Genomic DNA, 18432 nt, shown 5'->3' with positions numbered 1-18432 from the left:
ATTTCTGCTTTACTATGAGTATCAAGAAAGGTTAAACAAATGTTGCTCATTGTGGTCTTTACATATTGCAAACATGATGTGCATTCAAATTATTCTCCAAAATAAATGGCACTTGTACATTTGATTTTCTGTTATGACGCCGGCACTACATTAGTAGGTTTAAAATTACAGGTGCTCATTTTTACTAATCACCCAGCATTTCGAACCTTTTCGTAAATGAAATAGTCAGCTAGAGATTGTTTTTAAATTATACATTATGCATCAATGGTGAAATAACCTGCAGAGTGAAACAGAGGGTTTCCAAAGATGTATATTCCAAATATGAAATAGAATATTGATGTAACTGAGAGGACTTGACACAGCAAGCCGATGATTGGAAGTTGAGTTCAGAGTTCAATTAATTTTGCATTAAACAAAAAGACTGTGCGGCTTGTGGTGCCTATAACAACAGCAACAATTGCAAACCATTTGTATCTCAATTTTTATCCAATAACAATGAAACAATTGATTTGACCACCATTTTGACCTCTCAACAAATTGCAGATAATTGGCACCTTGGTCTTCCATAACTCAGCTCCATATTCCAAATTATTTCATGTAAGTAAATCATATATATGCATGAACTGTACACATAGAGAAAGAGAACAATATCCTCAGGAGATGTCACCACTTGGACTCAAAACTCATCCAATGTAATATTCTTATGGTTGTATTTAACTATTTATACGTTTTTAACAACAAGCAGCACTTATGCAACTCGTACTGCATAATGACTATGCTGATCACAGATATTGAAGTACAAAGTGTTCACAAAGGTAGTAAAACCAGCCTCCCCCAACCTCACAGGATACTGATAATCTAACTCAAAAGTTTACAGAGTTGTATTTCTTCTAGCAAGGTACTAAGAGGTCCCCAACATACATCATGAAAGGCAGTGTAAAGGAAATAGGATTTCACACTCTTGAGCTTTGCTTCGATTGAAAAGATCACATATAGTGTGGTTTTGAATTACCAGTAGAGCTTCTTCACGATGAAAGCTAAAGGAACTAGAATGGCACTCATAGAGTACGCCTTCCTGCGCCCCTCCTGTCCATAGTCTGGCCTCATGTGCTCATTCTGAGCAATAATACCTTCGTTAACTGAATACGCTACTATTATGGCCCATATACCCGTATCATCCATGCACCCTATTATGTCACGTATTCCGCATCTTTATTGCCATTATCCGCAGCTTTATTGATTATTTATTGATTATTAGGGTATTTAATGACCACTTTGTGCACATTAAGGGTAAATTTCATCAATGAAGGTGAAAAAAAAAATTCAAACTATGTTCCCCATGGCTGGTGATAGGGATATTTTCCTACATTAGTAGGTAATAGATAAACCAAAAATTCAATGTCCATAACCTTTGTCAGAAGATGAATCACAAATTTTAATTCCTGAGGAGGACAACACTTTCTGTCTACAAGGAAATACACAGCAAGAAACAATAACCTTTATCAAACCATATTACAATTCACAAATTACATTGCAAGATTCACAGAAGGTCCCAAGTGAAATCCTGGTACAGTAGAGATGTACATCAAAGGAAACATCATAGAGATACAGTAGCATGCACAGTATACAGTCAACATACAGTGTAACCATACAGAATCGACCAGCCAAGCAAAACATCCGAAGTACAACATTTACAGCATTACAAACCTAGTGAAAATCCTAAAGTACAACACACCAACATCTTACAATTCCAGTGCTAATCCTTCTATTTGGACATCAGTTCTGATTCTTATACAATTTCAAGTGGGAGGAGCAAGTGGAGGGGGGAGGAGCGAAGAGAGGGGAGGAGAGCAGTAGGATTGGTTGGGCAAAGTTTGGGTGGGAGGGAGCAAGGATCGGGGGATACAATGTGATTGGTCAGTGAAATATTGAGATGAGAGTACTCCCCGCTGAGAGCAGATCTGCATTTTCAAATTCTTTAATGAGAAGAATGTGTTGGTCGAGACTCTTCGGCGCCAAGACTCTATCAATCATAACGTTGCGTTAATGTTATTATAAACTTTGCAGCAACGTTTTATAACGCCATTGCAGGGACATTAACTTTATGGTTTAATATTTAGAAATCAATAAAAACAGGCATACAATAAGAAAGTCCTTATTTAATCAAAAGGTCACTCAGTAGCTATGACAATCACATCCTTTTTCAATCTGCAAACTCATCTTTTCCCTCATAAGTCAAAATCATATATTGGATCAGAGAGCTAGCCTACATGGATTTGTATTTAATTATTTACCAAGAAAACAAAAGCTTTTCTCCAATTTGCTTATATAACTCAATAAGACATACTCGATCTAACATTGCATTATTTCCAAAAACCCTATTTGTAATCATATTACCCTCAGTCATAAATGATTTTGTCATGACAATATGTGGTCTACCATTGCCTCCACTAAGAATTTTACTTTTCTCGAGCAACGAATTTGGTCAGTGTCGGAGATAACTTGCCAACTGTAGGAAATCCCAGATTCTGCATGGAAACCACAAAAAAACTTGCACACGAGGAAAGCAGGTTGTGGCTCATAGAAATTACTCTTGAGCTTTGCTTCGATTGAAAATACTAGGGCATTGCCCGTACTATATCTATATCTAAAATTATATCCCCCCCCTCTATTTACATGAAATGGTTTGGTCCAAAGCGAACGGCTTCCGGAGTTTGGTAAAGAAATCGCCATCGCGTGCACAAACGCGCAGGAAAGCGAATGAATCGCAAATTCGTTTTTATTAGTTTTAAAACATAGTTTAACGCCAACATAGTTTGCAAACGTGAAATAAATGAATACGCTCTCAAATGTGCCATCCGAGGCAGAGTGTGTCCGCCACGTTCGGCACACGCGATAGTTCGCTGCTCTCTGATTGGTTGAATCGTTTTTTGGACATAGCTCGGTAAGTAATTGTCCGATTAATATGAAACCTTGAAAAGGCACATCCTCGGGTCCCCAGCAATATACCTGGCAAGTTAAAAGTATATCGGACCCGTGGTTGTCGAGAAACAGCGGTCACAGACAAACGTACAAACAGAGATTACTGGAATTATAGATAGATCACATATAGTGTGGTTTTGAAGTACCAGTAGAGCTGCTTCACTATGAATGCTAAATGAACGAGAATGGCACTCATAGAGTGCATAGTCTGGCCTCATGTGCTCATTCTAAGCAATAAAACCATCGTTAACTGAATACGCTACTATTATGGCCCATATACCCGTATCATCCATGCACCCTATTATGTCACATATTCCGCATCTTTATTGCCATTATCCGCAGCTTTATTGATTATATATTTATTGATTATTAGGGTATTTAACGACCACTTTGTGCACATTAAAGGTAAATTTCATCAATGGAGGTGAAAAAAAATATTCAAACTATGTTTCCCATGGCTGGTCAATCATAGTTATGAAGTTTCGTATTGATCTGTTGAATGGGTATGAAGAAGAAGACTTTTTACATTTTTATTTTCAATCCAATATGGCCACTGGACCACATGACCAATGCAATCATAACTTTAATTATTCACTCATCTATATATTGTTACGGTCCGCGGATTAGGATGTTATTTTTACCGAGCGGAGGTATAACCGCGGCCGAACAGTTGTTCCCTGACTAAAACCCGATTTACCCAAACGTTGGCCGTATCGCGCCACAGCTACTCAATGTGGGAAAACTCTAAAGCGACCGAATGCAAAGAGGAAGAAGACGTACAGAAGAGTAACGGGGTTTATTATTATTTACACACACATAAGCAAAAAGAGCAGTCACGTTTATTTACAGGGGACATGAGACGCAGGTGACACAGTGCAAATTACTAGCTTATACTGACTTAGTTTACTACCCAGGACAGAACAAACAAAACAAACTCACGTAGGCAAAATGGGGAACTTGCAGGCAGGAATGGCTGGAAAGGATGAGCAGGTGGGATCACAGGGCACAGCGAGCGGGTCCACTCTGGGCGGGAAGCGGGGAGCCGGCGGCTCCTTGTAATCCGCTTTACAGCGCACACCGTCAGGGCTTCACGCGGCTGGTTGAAACGGGGCTGCACTCCTCTGTCGTATCTCTCGTGTAGCTTGTTTCATAAAAGCTCCTCGGCTTTCTCTTGGACCCCTTCTTTTTCGTGTACCTCTCCACGCAGCTCAGCTCAGCCTTTCCCTCACTTCTCTCCAGCTCATCTGCGATCTTTGCACCCTTCTCGCATACCGTTAGCGTGGGTCTGACACGCCCTCTTCGGTTTCGGTACCGCCCTCTCCCCCGTGCTCTGTTTCGTGACCTTGTATGGTAATCCCACGGGCTTGTCTCCTTATTTGGGCATCGCGCCGACGGCACGCCCCTCGTGGCGAGACACGGGCTTGTTTCCTTATTTGGGCATGGGGCTGCACAGCCCCGCCCTTCGTGGCGCGCCCTGGGCTTGCCTCTCCCTGGCGACCCCGCCCCTCCTGTTCAAACAGAGCACGGAGCACATTTTCACTATAGCAGCGAATTGAGAGGGCGTGCACCCCATGCTTGTGAACTGCTTTACCCACAGATGGAGAGTTTGGCTGGGAAATGGAATTATTGAAGGGGAGCTATTCTTAATTGACAATTCGGTGCAATGGAGTGTCATTCTAATGGAAGACAAGGCCTTACTCTAAAACACATAATAAGATATAAGCTATCGAACAGGGGTATTCTATGATTGGCTGACGTGTATGCTTTATGGACTAATTACCGAGACACCCTTTTTACCTTTATACAACTCTGGAGGCAGGAGGGGCCATATCCAACCAATGGTACACAGCAGTTTACCACAATCCAATACACACAATCCAAAAAAATGCCATCCTCATATCCGCAACAATATATATATATATATATATATATATATATATATATATATATATATATATATATATATATATATATATATATATAGTTACGACCGCGGATTAGATGTTATTTTGACCGAGCGGTGGTGTAACCGCGGCCGAACAGTTATTCCCCGACTAAAACCCGATTCACCCCAAACTTTGGCCGTATCGCGCCGCAGCTACACAATATGGAAACCTCTAAAGCGACCGAACGAGAATGAAGAAGAAGAAGAAGTAGTACGGAGGAATAACAGGATTTATTAAGTATTTTCACAAGCCAAAGCAACGAGAGCAGTCGGTTATATACAGAAAATGGAAGGAGCAGACACACAGTGAAATCATTAGCTTACCTATTCAAGCTTAATTAATAAACCCCAGGACAACATTAAAGACAGACGGACGATCACACTTACACGGGGAAATGCAGGCAGGAAGGAATGGCTTGGAGATGGGTGGCTTTTAGAGGCAAGGAAGGTTCAGCGGGTGCTGGGCACGGTCGGGCCAGAAGGCACCGCCGTCAAGAAGCCGAGCTTTGGTCCCAAACTGCGCGGGCGAAGTTCCTTTCTCCGTACTGCCTCGTGCGCTCCTTGCGTTGCCCCGGTCCGTTTCTCCTGCAGCGCGGCACGTCTCACGGCGGCTCGGTCACACCTGCTCGTCTCCAGCGCATCTCCTGGACCCAGAACTCATCCCTCCTCTCAGCTCATCTCTTTTTGGGAGCATCCCGCAGCGGGTTATATAGGCCCCGCCCTTCACCCTTTTCGAACCTTCCCCAAACTTTCTCTCTCCGCCCCCTCAAGCCAAACCCCTCGTTCTGGGTTGGATGAGCGGGGCCGACTTACTCCTCCCCTCTATGACGAGGTGGAGACCCGCCTTTCTTCTTCGGCGTTACCTCGTGCGTAATGGAGTCAACTGCTGCAAAGTGGACGGCAGATGAAAATGCAGCAAAGTGCAAACCTGGCACTTGGAAGCTGCCATGGGGCGTCGGAGGGCCTACTCTTATTTAATTCGGTGCAATGAAGAGTCAAACTAGTGGGAAACACATCCTTAGCCTACACAGAGAATAAGGGACTAACTATTTAAAAGGATATATCGTGTCCTGTGTGTAGGTTTATGGAATTAACTAAGAGGACGAGCTGCGACCATTCTTTACATTACGAGGGTGTTACACACAACAAAACCATACTTTTCACATTCGTTACACTTTCTCAAAATTGTTACACTTCTCAAATCCGTTACACTTCTCAAATCCGTTACAATATATATAGATTTTTCAGATAAGGATTTCAATTCCACCAATTGTGGCTGGAATACTTCACCTACGACGTCATCATTATCAACCAATATACCCCATGGGGAGTTGATGAAATATTCCAAGTTTCTTTTTTTTTTCATTGAGCAGTTTCAGAGAAAAAGATGTCCAAATGTTTTCCTTTAATCCAATGCGGCTGTGGTACCATGTGACCTAAGACATCATATTTATCAATGGAATATTCTCCATGGGGGTTCCCTCCTATATTTAAAGCTGCGCATTGATCAGACAAGCGGTTGCAGAAAAAAATATTTTTAAAGTGAAATAAATAGACGTGGTTACACACAGATTATTTTTATTTTTTGTATACAGAATTGAGGCTCGTGAAAGAGTTAACATTTATCACACAAAAAAATCAAACAGACACACAAAGTATATAATAAGGGGAGCGGTAGACAAGATAGGGAGAGAAGGGGAAGCACACAAACACAACATTTGAGAGCAGGGACATCGGGAGATCTGTGGGAGGGAGGGGGCTTGTGGGGAGGAGGCGTGGGAAGGGGGCGGGGGGTTGGAGAAGTATAAAACACAAGGACACTGCAAGGACTTCCAGGAAAGAAGTTGGTATTTCAAAAAAGTGGATCTGGGGTGAAATTAGCGGGGGTAGCAAAGATCAAGGTTTTGGATGGGGGAAGATAAGAGATGGTGGTGAACAGCTGTTTTAAAGACCTGGAGGGAGGAGTGGGATTGAAGAGAGTGAGGGAGTTTATGCCAGAGGCAGGAGAAAAGAGGAATGAAAGAGTGAAGGTGAGCAGAGAGTCTTGATTTTTGCAGTTTAACCATGAGATGGTTGCAGGCAGATCTTGTGCAAACTGCAGGAATATTTGGGGGACAGAGCCCAGAGAGAGCTGGGGGAGCAAGGCCAGAGAGGAGTCGGTAGAAGACAGAAAGACCACCAACCTGCCTGCGGTGAGTGAGTGAAAGGCCCTCGAAGTTAGCTTCATTGCGGGAGATTCCAATGATTCTGAAAGCTTTGGTTTCAACAGCATGAAGCCGAGCAAGGTGAGAGGCAGGAGCACCGGCCCAAAGGGGAGAAGAGTATTCCATTGAGCTGCGGATGAAAGCCTTGTATGTGGTGAGGAGCTCAGGTGTGCCAAGGAAGGACTTTGCACGACGGAGGATGCCCAGTCGGCGACTGGCTTTGGAGGTCAGATTTGAAATGTCGTTTTCCCAGGAAAGATCAAGGCAGATAGTGAGACCCAAAAGCTTAAGTGACAGAACTTCTTGGAGAGGATTATTCAGAAAGTGGATGGGAGGGTTGTCCAGTCGGTCTTTTCGGAGAGACATTGTAAGAGTGTGAGATTTGTCAGGATTGAAAGACATGTTCCACTTGTTTGACCAGTCTGTTATTTTGTCCAGGTCTGCAGAGAGTGAGGAGGCGGCAGACTGCCGATCTGAGGGATGAGGAATGGAGCGGCAGAGAGTAGAGTCATCAGCAAAGAGATAGAGAGGATTTTCAAGAGAGTCAGAGAGATCATTGATGAAGACCAGAAAAAGCACAGGGCCCAGAACACTGCCTTGGGGAACTCCAGCCTGAACAGGAAGGGGAGATGAGAGAAATCCATTTCGGGCAACACGTTGACTACGACTAGATGAGAGGAAGTCTGCAAGCCAAGCGTGGAGATTTCCATGGATACCATAGAAGGAGAGTTTGGTGAGCAGAGCGGGGTGCCAGACCCTATCGAAGGCACGTGATTTGTCAAGGGAGACAGCTCTAAATTCCTGTTTGGTGTTGAGGACCTCCATCCATTTTTGAGACAGGGAGGCAGACAGACAGGGGCATTGCAATAATATTGCATCCCATTCGGGGCGAGACCAACTTGATCGGAACTTGGTACGGCACATACCTCCGCCAGGCTGAACAGTTTACGTTTTGTATCCCACTAATAGGCTGGATTTGGATCCGGACCTGACCCAAAATCTAATCGGCTTGTTCTTCTCACCTACCCTACTCATCCACTAAGTTTTGTCATAATCCGTCCACGTTGTGAGATATCATGCAAGATATTAATTTTGGCGTGCAAGATATTAAATATTTTGTTGGTACACATTGACCACATTTGGAAGATAAACAAGCGTTACTCTTAGGTCCCCCATCGGTGAAGTGATGTGAGTTGACAAAGTGGAAGACGCAATGCGGCCATCTTGGATTTTGACGTGGCGACCCAATTTTCAATAGGGTTCTCTCTTATGCGTAGATACACCCACACACCAGATTAGAAGTTAGTAGTTCGTTTATTTTTCAAGATATTTCGCTCACAAGGTTCAGACATATATATGGTGGCGGCCATCTTGGATTTTGACGTGGCGACCCAATTTTCAATGGCGTTCTTCCTTAAGCGTAGATACACCCACACACCAGAATAGAAGTTAGTAGTTCGTTTATTTTTTAAGATATTCCACTCACAACATTCAGATATACATGGCGGTGGCCATCTTGGATTTTGACGTGGCGACACCATTTTCAATAACGTTCTTCCTTATGCGTAGATACACCCACACACCAGAATAGAAGTTAGTAGTTCGTTTATTTTTCAAGATATTTCACTCAAGTTTCAGACATATATATGGTGGCGGCCATCTTGGATTTTGACGTAGCGACCCAATTTTCAATAGCGTTCTTCCTTATGCGTAGATACACCCACACTAGTCTGGTCTGTTAGGGGAAAAATTGTGCAGATTTGTCTACAAGCATGACATTTGGCACACTTGTAGTTTTTGACATGCTGAATTCAAATCTGCCGGGAGCCAAAGCCAATTCTCAATGGGAGCGCCATATTTGACACTTCAAAATGGCCACCACTCAAAAACTGACTTTTCCATTACTAGCCAACCAAAAGTCACATAATTACAATTAAAAGCACTTTTCTAGGGTTTTGGACCTCACTGATTCTAAATCGGATGTCTGTTTGACAGTAGCCTTGACAGGAAATTTTACATTTTTTTTTTTAATGTTTGACAATTTTTTTAAATTTTAATTTTTTTATTTAAAAAAAAATTTTTTTTTCAGGTGCCTGTCGTTCTGCTGTGGGAATAGAAGAATAGAATAGAAGAATAGAGAATAGAAGTCCTAGCTGTACTGGTGGTGGATGGCAAGGATGGATGCCATCAACTGGGAGCTTTGCTGTGTCTGCCAAGAAGAAAAGGATGAACGGTTGCAGACGCCAACGGAAGAGGGCCTTGCTTCAATTGAGAAAGATCTGAATGGTTTTAAAGCCATTGGTGTCATGCCTTCTTGTTTGAAAGTGTCATGGGTTCAGCTTGATGAGGGCCAGGGCATTGCCAAGACGCTTCAGACACACAATGCCAAATATCACAAAGTTTGCAGAACCTACTGCAGTAACTCTCGCCTGAGAAGGTTCACTGAAAAAGAGGATTCTAGTGACCAAAACTCACCTAAGAAACTACGGTCCAGTTTTGCAGTGTCTTCTGCTCCTCAGAAGTCTCCTTGTTGCATAATATGTGAGGGACAGGACCAAAAGAATCTACGTAAAGTTGAAACATTTAATGTAGACACAAACTTAAAGACCTGGGCTCAGAGCACCAACAATTTCAATCTTCTGGGCAAACTGATTGCCCACGCAGCTGATGCCCACGCTGGTGACATTTACTATCATGTACAGTGTTACTTGCACCTGAGAGACTCAGCTCGTGCTGAGGATCGCAGATCATCTGCAGGTCCTCCTGCCCCTCACTTCAATTCAGTTGCCATTGCGCAAATTGTTGCTTTAGTCGAGGACTCTGACTCAGTCTTCAAACTGTCTGCTTTGCGACAGTTATATAGAACACTTGTGGAGCAACAGGGAATTCCCTGTTCTGATACCAGGGAACCACATGCCACACGGTTCAAGGAGTATCTTCTGAAGCTGCTTCCTGAGTCGACAGAGTTCTCCCAGGGCAAGGAAGTCTATATCTCTAGCAACCAGAACGTTGGAGATCTAATAGCTGAAGCCCATAAGTCCCAGATAGGTCAGGATGATGCTTTGTTGTTGATGTGAGCAGCAGTAATACTTAGGAAATGCTGTCTCCAGAGGCAAGAACCATTTACTGGTTCTTTTGCCTCTGATTCCCTGACATCTCCCATCCCTGGACAGCTGAGAAGCTTCCTCAACATCCTGCTCCAGGGCCCCTCAATCTTGCGTGAACAGAGCAATGAGGAGTTGCAGGCGCAGGTACAAGGCAGGGCAAGAGTTGCAAGCGCCATTGCCCAGCAGATTATTTATAATACCTGCAGTGGTTCACATCATGCCACAAAGTCCAGCAACATCCGTCACAACAAAGAACATGAGACCCCTTTCCCTTTGTACCAGGGCCTCAAGCTGCATGGTGAGGGTAGGCGGAAGAAAGAGATCAATGATGCCAATGCCTTTGGGGTTTCTGTGTCTTACAGTCGTGTCTTGGAGATCAGGCGATCCATGGCACGAGCACACGTCAAACAGTTTGTCCAGGATGGAGTTGTGCTGCCCACAAACATCCGTAGTGGGGTCTTCGTGACCTTTGATGTAGACAACTTGGATAGCAGCAACCAAGGTAACTTCTCCAATGATGGGTTCCATGGGACAGCAATCAGCGTGACAAACCACCTGTCTTGGGACAACCAAGGAGTACAGCGACCCTCTATCGAGCTGGATCCTACAGACACTACTGTACCACAACTTCCTGAATCCTACACAGTGGTTCAGCCAGCTGAATTCTCAAGCAATGATTTGCATGTACCATGTACTCCAGATCTCAATTCTCGGCCATCTCATAATCTGCTACATGGAGCCAAATTCCAGGATGAGTCCTGGATGGCACATGTGTCCACAGTGCTGAAACAGGACACATTGCCAGAAGGTGAAGTCATCACCTGGTCAGGCTACAACTCCCGACTCATGAGTGATGACTCTGTGAAGCCTAAGGCATTGATAGGGGTTCTACCTCTGTTCCCTGACAAAGCAGCCGCACCTTCTATGATGAAACATGCAATGCATCTCACAATGCAAGGCACAGAGGCCCTCAACCCTGGTCAAACTCCTGTGCTTGGTGGTGACCAGCCTCTGTATGCCATCGCTAAGCAGCTGCAGTGGTCATTCCCTGACAATGGGGGAAGATAAGCTGGTCCTGATGATGGGCGCTCTACACATAGAGGACAAAATGCACCAGATGATTGGTAAGTTGCTGCGGGACTCTGGGTGGAGCAACATTCTTGCTCAGGCCCAGGTCCTCACATCTGGCCGTGCCCAGTCTGTGCTTCATGAGCATCATATAAAGCGCACTCGCTATGCTCACCAGGTCTCTGTCATGGGTCTGTATCTCCTCAGACAGAAGTCATACTCCAATTACTGCTCTGGTGTTGAGGGACCACCTGAGTCTCTAGAGATCTGGGCTCAAAGGTCCAGAACTCACAATCCCATGTTCATGTTCTGGTCTACCATCATGGACCTGGAGCTCCTAATGTGCCGCTTCATCCTTTCTCTCCGTGAGGGAGACTTCCTGCTGTATGTGCAGGTCTGTGATGAGCTGTGCTCCTGGTTCCATGTGATGGACCACACAAACTATGCTCGTTGGCTACCAGTGCATGTGCAGGATATGGTCCAGTTGCCTGAGAAGCACCCACAGTTGTATGCTGAGTTTCTCAAGGGGAACTTTGTTGTCCAGAGGTCACCGCACAAGTTCAGCCTCATTGGCAAGGACCAATCTCATGAGCAGTCAAACAAGAACCTTCAGGCCCATGGTGGTGCAGTTGGTCTGTATGAAAACCCTGAGGCCCTCACTCTTTTCATGCTAGCAGGTCCCGACTGCTCTCGATGTATCGAGGAGTTTGAGGCTGTGTTGGACACTGCAAGCTCACGCACTACCCATCACGAAGAAGCAAGTGCTTTGCAGACTAAGTACAAGAAAGATGTTCTGTCATTTGTGGAGATAGCTGAACAGCTAGGATTACCTTTGCCAATGGCCATGAGCTTGTGGCTCTACACACACAGGAGGTCATGAAAGATGAAGTTGTTGCATCGCTTGCCCAGCTTCATAACCTTGGAAAAGATCTGCATGCCAAGTTTGTAACACAGACTCTAGACCAGGACACTTTGCCAATAACAAACACTCTCAAACGCCAAAATGTCCTCACATTTTCCAATCGCCCTGTTACCACCAAAAAGGGAGGCAGATCAGGCAGTGCTCAGAGAAACTCTTCCCTCATAACCAAGCTTTTCCTGTCCTTGCAGTCTCGACCTGATGCAGACATGGAAGAGTTCTTCCGGTATGAGAATCAGAGAGAACCACCTAGTCTCTCAAACCAAGGATCACTCAGGTCTGGCAAAAAGTCGGACATTCTAGAGCACCTAAAGGCACCCACTGGTCGCTCAGCTGCAGCCAAAGCAGCCACAGTTGTGGTACTTGACATGGCAGCTGTTGTTCACATGGTGCGGCCGACCTCAGCACACACATTCACTGCTTATGTGTCACAGCATTTGGTGCCATTTGTGGAGTCACAGGTAACTCCAACTGTCACACGGGTAGATGCTGTCTGGGACACCTACCCAGAGGACAACCTCAAAACCCTGACACACCATCGTCGTGGCTTAGGCCCATGTACCAGGATTGGGGATGGCCAGACCCGTATTCCAAAGAAGGACTGGAACACTGGGTTCCTCAAGAATACTGACAACAAGAGGGAACTGTTCCCCTTCCTGAGTGCACAGCTTGTAAAGCAGGATCTGGGTGGGAGACTTCTCCTCAGCACCAACAAGGAGAGTGTTCTCTCCAACAAACAACATGACATGTCTGGTCTTCAGCCATGTAACCACACTGAGGCTGATACCAGGATACTGCTCCATCTTGCCCATGCAGCACAGCAGCGCCACCAGGTTGCCTTGGTGCGCACAGTCGACAGTGATGTGGTCATCCTGGCCATTCACTTCTTTTCATCACTTGGGCTGTCCCAGTTGTGGGTCTGTCTCGGCAGTGGGAAGAAGATGCGTGACATTCCTATCCACACTCTCTCTGCCCAGCTGGGACCATCAACGTGCCTGGCACTGCCACTATTCCACGCGGTCACAGGCTGTGACACTGTGTCACACTTCCTGGGATGTGGTAAGAAGTCAGCCTGGTCAGCCTGGCAGAGCACACCAGGACTGACGGACACCCTTGTTGCCCTCACCAGTGAACCCCAAGAGCTCAGCCCACAGTCCCAGCACATGCGCACTCTAGAGCGCTTTGTTGTAGTCATGTACAGCAAGGGCTGTGGTCTGGAAAGAGTCAATGAGGCTAGGCTTCGACTCTTCACAAGTGGGAAGAAGACACTAGAGGCCTTACCACCAACACAAGCTGCTCTATATCAACACATCCGCAGAGCAATGCTGCAGGCCAGCTTCTTCTGGAGTCAGGCAACGTCTGTTTACCAGGACATCCCTGACTTCCATGACTGGAGGTGGCACAAGGACAGCAGTGGTGGGTGGTTGCCCTTCTGGACAACCCTTGAGGACAGCAGCAAGGCCTGTTCCATCCTTTTGCAGTGTGGCTGTGCGAAGTCATGCACAGGGAACTGCAAGTGCTGCAGAGCTGGTGTTCGTTGCACAATTTTGTGCAAATGCGAAGGTGGATGTGTGAACAATGAGAATTCATGAATCAGTCTGACACCAGTCACAGCACGTGATATGATTGATACATTTATTGATTGATTGATTTACTATTAATATATGTAAATTAATTAATTAATATTAACATAGTGCTTAATGGTTATTAGCCTGATTTTGTTGATCAATAAAGGATACCTTGATCTCTTGGTTTTACTTGTTTTACTTCCTGATTTATGACTTTAAGTGTCAAAGTTATGCAAAATTTATTATAATATTCACCGGCGGCCATATTGGATTTTCCAATTTGGCGATCCCTGTCAAGGCTACTGTCAAACAGACATCAGATTTAGAATCAGTGAGGTCCAAAACCCTAGAAAAGTGCTTTTAATTGTAATTATGTGACTTTTGGTTGGCTAGTAACGGAAAAGTCAGTTTTTGAGTGGCGGCCATTTTGAAGTGTCAAATATGGCGCTCCCATTGAGAATTGGCTTTGGCTCCCGGCAGATTTGAATTCAGCAGGTCACAAACTATAAGTGTGCCAAGTTTCATGCTTGTAGACAAATTTGCACAATCCCCCCTTAAAATCCCCTTAACAGACCAGACTACACACCAGATTAGAAGTTAGTAGTTCGTTTATTTTTCAAGATATTTCGCTCACAAGGTTCAGACATATATATGGTGGTGGCCATCTTGGATTTTGACGTGGCGACCCAATTTTCAATACCGTTTTTCCTTATGTGTAGATACACCCACACACCAGATTAGAAGTTAGTAGTTCGTTTATTTTTCAAGATATTCCGCTCACAAGGTTCAGACATACATGGCGGTGGCCATCTTGGATTTTGACGTGGGTTGCACCCACACACCAAATTAGAATTCTGTCCTTCGCTTACGCACGCACGTCCGCACACACACACAACGGAACGGACGGACACACACACGCACGGACAGACGCACAGACGGACGCACACACGGACAGAGGGGAAAGCCATAGTCCCCCTTTCGCCCTGCGGTGCAACGGGGGACAACAAGCGTTACGCCTAGGTCCCCCGTCGGTGAAGTGATGAGTTGACAAACTGGAAAACGCAAGGCGGCCATCTTGGATTTTTACGTGATGACCCAATTTTCAATAGCGTTCTTCCTTATGCCTAGATACACGCACACACCAGATTAGAAGTTGGTACTTCGCTTATTTTTCAAGATATTCCACTCACAAGGTTCAGGCATACATGGCGGTGGCCATCTTGGATTTTGACGTGGGTTGCACCCACACACCAAATTAGAATTCGGTCGTTCGCTTATGCACGCACGCACGAACGGACGGACGGATGCATGCATGGATGGACGCATGCATGCACGGACGGACGCACGCACGCACGCACGCATGCATGGACGGACGCACGCATGCACGGACGGATGCACGGACGGACGGACGCACGGCCGGACGCATGCACGGACGGACGCACGCATGCACGGACGGACGCACGCATGCATGGACAGACGCACGCACGGACGGACGCACGCATGCACGGACGGACGGGCGGATGCACGGACGGACGCACACACTGACGGAGGGGAAAACCATAGTCCCCCTTTCGTTCCGCGGTGCGACGGGGGACAATTAATGCCAACTAATGTGCACAGCAGGGTCGTTATATTTCCGTTTAAAGTGCAAAATGATTTTGTCAAATCCAAAAAAATGATTTTGTCATCGACGTTTCCATCCCATCCACTTTCTGATTTTTGTCATCGACGTTTCCCTCCCATCCACTTTCTGAATAATCCTCTCCAAGAAGTTCTGTCACTCAAGCTTTTGGGTCTCACGATCTGCCATGATCTTTCCTGGGAAAACCACATTTCAAATCTGGCCTCCAAAGCTAGTCGCCGACTGGGCATCCTCCGTCGTGCGAAGTCCTTCCTTGGCACACCTGAGCTCACCACATACAAGGCTTTCATCCGCAGCTCAATGGAATACTGCTCTCCCCTCTGGGCTGGTGCTCCTGCCTCACACCCAGCTCGTCTTCACGCTGTTGAAACCAAAGCATTCAGAATCATTGGAATCTCCCGCGATGAAGCTAACTCCAAGGGCCTCTCACTCACTCACCGCAGGCAGGTTGGTGGTCTTTCCGTCTTCTACCGACTCCTCTCTGGCCTTGCCCCCCCAGCTCTCTCTGGGCCCTGTCCCGCAAATATTCCCACAGGTCGCACAAGATCTGCCTGCAACCCTCATATGGTTAAACTGCCAAAATCAAGACTCTCTGCTCACCTTCACTCCTTCATTCCTCTTTTCTCCCACCTCTGGAACAAACTCCCTCACTCTCTTCAATCCCACTCCACCCTCCAGGTCTTTAAAACAGCTGTTCACCACCATCTCTGATCTTCCCCCATCCAAAACCTTGATCTTTTCTACCCCCGCTAATTTCACCCCAATTCCACTTTTTTGAAATACCAACTTCTGTCCTGGAAGTCCTTGGTGTCCTTGTGTTTTTTACTTCTCCCACCCCCCCCCCCCCTTCCCGCGCCTCCTCCCCCCAAGCCCTCTCCCTCCCACACATCTCCCTGCTCTCAAATGTTGTGTGCTCTCAAGTGTTTGTGTGCTTCCCCTTCTCTCCCCATCTTGTCTTCCGCTCCCTCTTTTTATATATTTTGTTTGTCTGGCTGATTTGTTTGTGAAGTAAATGTCAGCTCTTTCACGAGCCTTGATTCAGTATACAAAAAAATTTAAAAATAAAAATCTTCGAGAAAATTAAATAAATGGAGTTGTAACGGTGGACAATTCACTTATTTATCCATATAGGGATGTATGATCTGATCTACTGTTGAAAGTTCCCTTCTTCATGAATCCTCATGGTGCATCTGCTGCATTTGAAGCACGAATTTTCATTGGTCTGCATTCTACAATCTATATGGTCACGGCTGTGCTTGGGCCAGGGCAGTGGGAGGTGCATTATACGTTCGTTATTATTATTATTGCCAAGTTATACAAATATTATTGTTGTTAATATTATTAGTATTAATTAGTATATGCTTTGTTACAATGTTATCATTATTTTTTTTTATTTTGTAATTGGAATGGCATGCCGTGGAAGGACCTATTAGACTTCTCTTATACACCTTAACAAGGTGCGCATTTAAAAACATGAGAATTCTTCCCGATTATTTCTCGTTAATTTATCAACTCAGGAAATCATGATAATCATTTTTGTCTATCCAATTACACATCTGGAAGCTACAATACTAGTACCCGACTGCAAAGCCGCAATGAGCCGGCGAAGCCAAAGCCTCTTGCCACTATATTACCCATCACTATGGCATCAGTAGGTTAGGTCGTTGGTAGTAGGTAGGTGTAGTAGGTACCGTACTTAGTTCAAAATGACATCATTTGCATTCTGGATGAGATTAAAATTTATAAAATTGACTTCTTGATTAATTCGGTGAATTCCGTCTCAACTCCGGATATTTCCGGCCGTGAAAAACTATCCCCTAAGGCCGCGAGATTTCTAAGAAATAAATTCTTCGTCAATTTTAGAATATTTGACGCCGTTTTCAGCCTCCGAAATGTGGTAAAAAGCTTTTTTGAAATGTTTTTTCAAATGCTCGAATCTCATTGGTTCCGGTAATTGGTGACGATTTTCGTTGACGATAACCAGGGCCCGTGTGGGCCTGGGAAACGAGGTTGGTCTTAAAGTATTTTAATTACAAATTAGAGGTGCATTACATTGTCAATCAAACAAAGACGGGTGAAACAAACTCCTATTGAACTTTTTCGCAATTTTTTTATGCATACTTCCGCATCCGGAAGATGGCGGCCTCCATTGAGTGATTTGGCTTTTGAAATATTTTTTCAAATGCTCGAATCTCATTGGTTACGGTGTTTGGTGACGATTTTCGTTGAAGATAACCAGGCCCGTGCGGACCGAGGTTGGTCTTGAAGTATTTTAATTACAAATTAGAGGTGCATAAGATTGTGAATCAAAAAAAGACGGGTGAAACAAGCTCCGATTGAACTTTTTTCAATTCGTTATGCATACTTCCGCATCCGCAAGATGGCGGCCTCCATTGTGCGATTTGGTGCGTCAAAGCTTCGAAATTCTCAAGGGATCCAGCAAAATCTGGCTTTTCAACATAATACGTACGCGTTCAACCGTTCATTCACAACACCGGCTACGCCGGCTATTAATTAATAAATGCTTTGTTGCAATGTTATCATTCTTTTTGTTATTTATTTTGCAATTTGAATGCCATGCCATGTAAAGACCTATCAAACTTCTCAATGCACCTTAATATGGCGCGCATTTGAAACATGGGAATTCTTCCAGACTCTTTGTACTTGATGAGCCTAATCAACTCAGGAAATCTTAACAATCATTTTGGTGTATCACATACTACGTCAGAGCTCTAGTAGAACTCCACAAAATTCATGCCACACACACACACACACACACACACACACACACACACACACACACACACACACACACACACACACACACACACACACACACACACGCTAATGGAGGTGGATACTTTGAAACCTCGTAGGTCTCCATTCCATCCCCTGAAACCCACTCACGTGGGGAGATAGCAGGCAACAACTTACACGCACTCGCACACACACACACACACACACACACACACACACACACACACACACACACACACA

At 45.0% G+C, this 18432-nt stretch overlaps 1 protein-coding gene across 1 annotated transcript in view; it reads left to right on the top strand.

Annotated features, from left to right (window-relative positions):
* LOC137421465 (uncharacterized) overlaps window positions 1-18432 on the top strand; it is a 148804-nt gene that overhangs the window by 19807 nt on the left and 110565 nt on the right. The gene's annotated exons all lie outside the window — the stretch shown is intronic.

This window comes from Myxine glutinosa, chromosome 2, assembly GCF_964187855.1.
Source record: "Myxine glutinosa chromosome 2, kmMyxGlut1.1, whole genome shotgun sequence".
NCBI classification, from domain to species: Eukaryota; Metazoa; Chordata; class Myxini; order Myxiniformes; family Myxinidae; genus Myxine; species Myxine glutinosa.
This window is presented reverse-complemented; position numbering and strand designations above follow the sequence as displayed.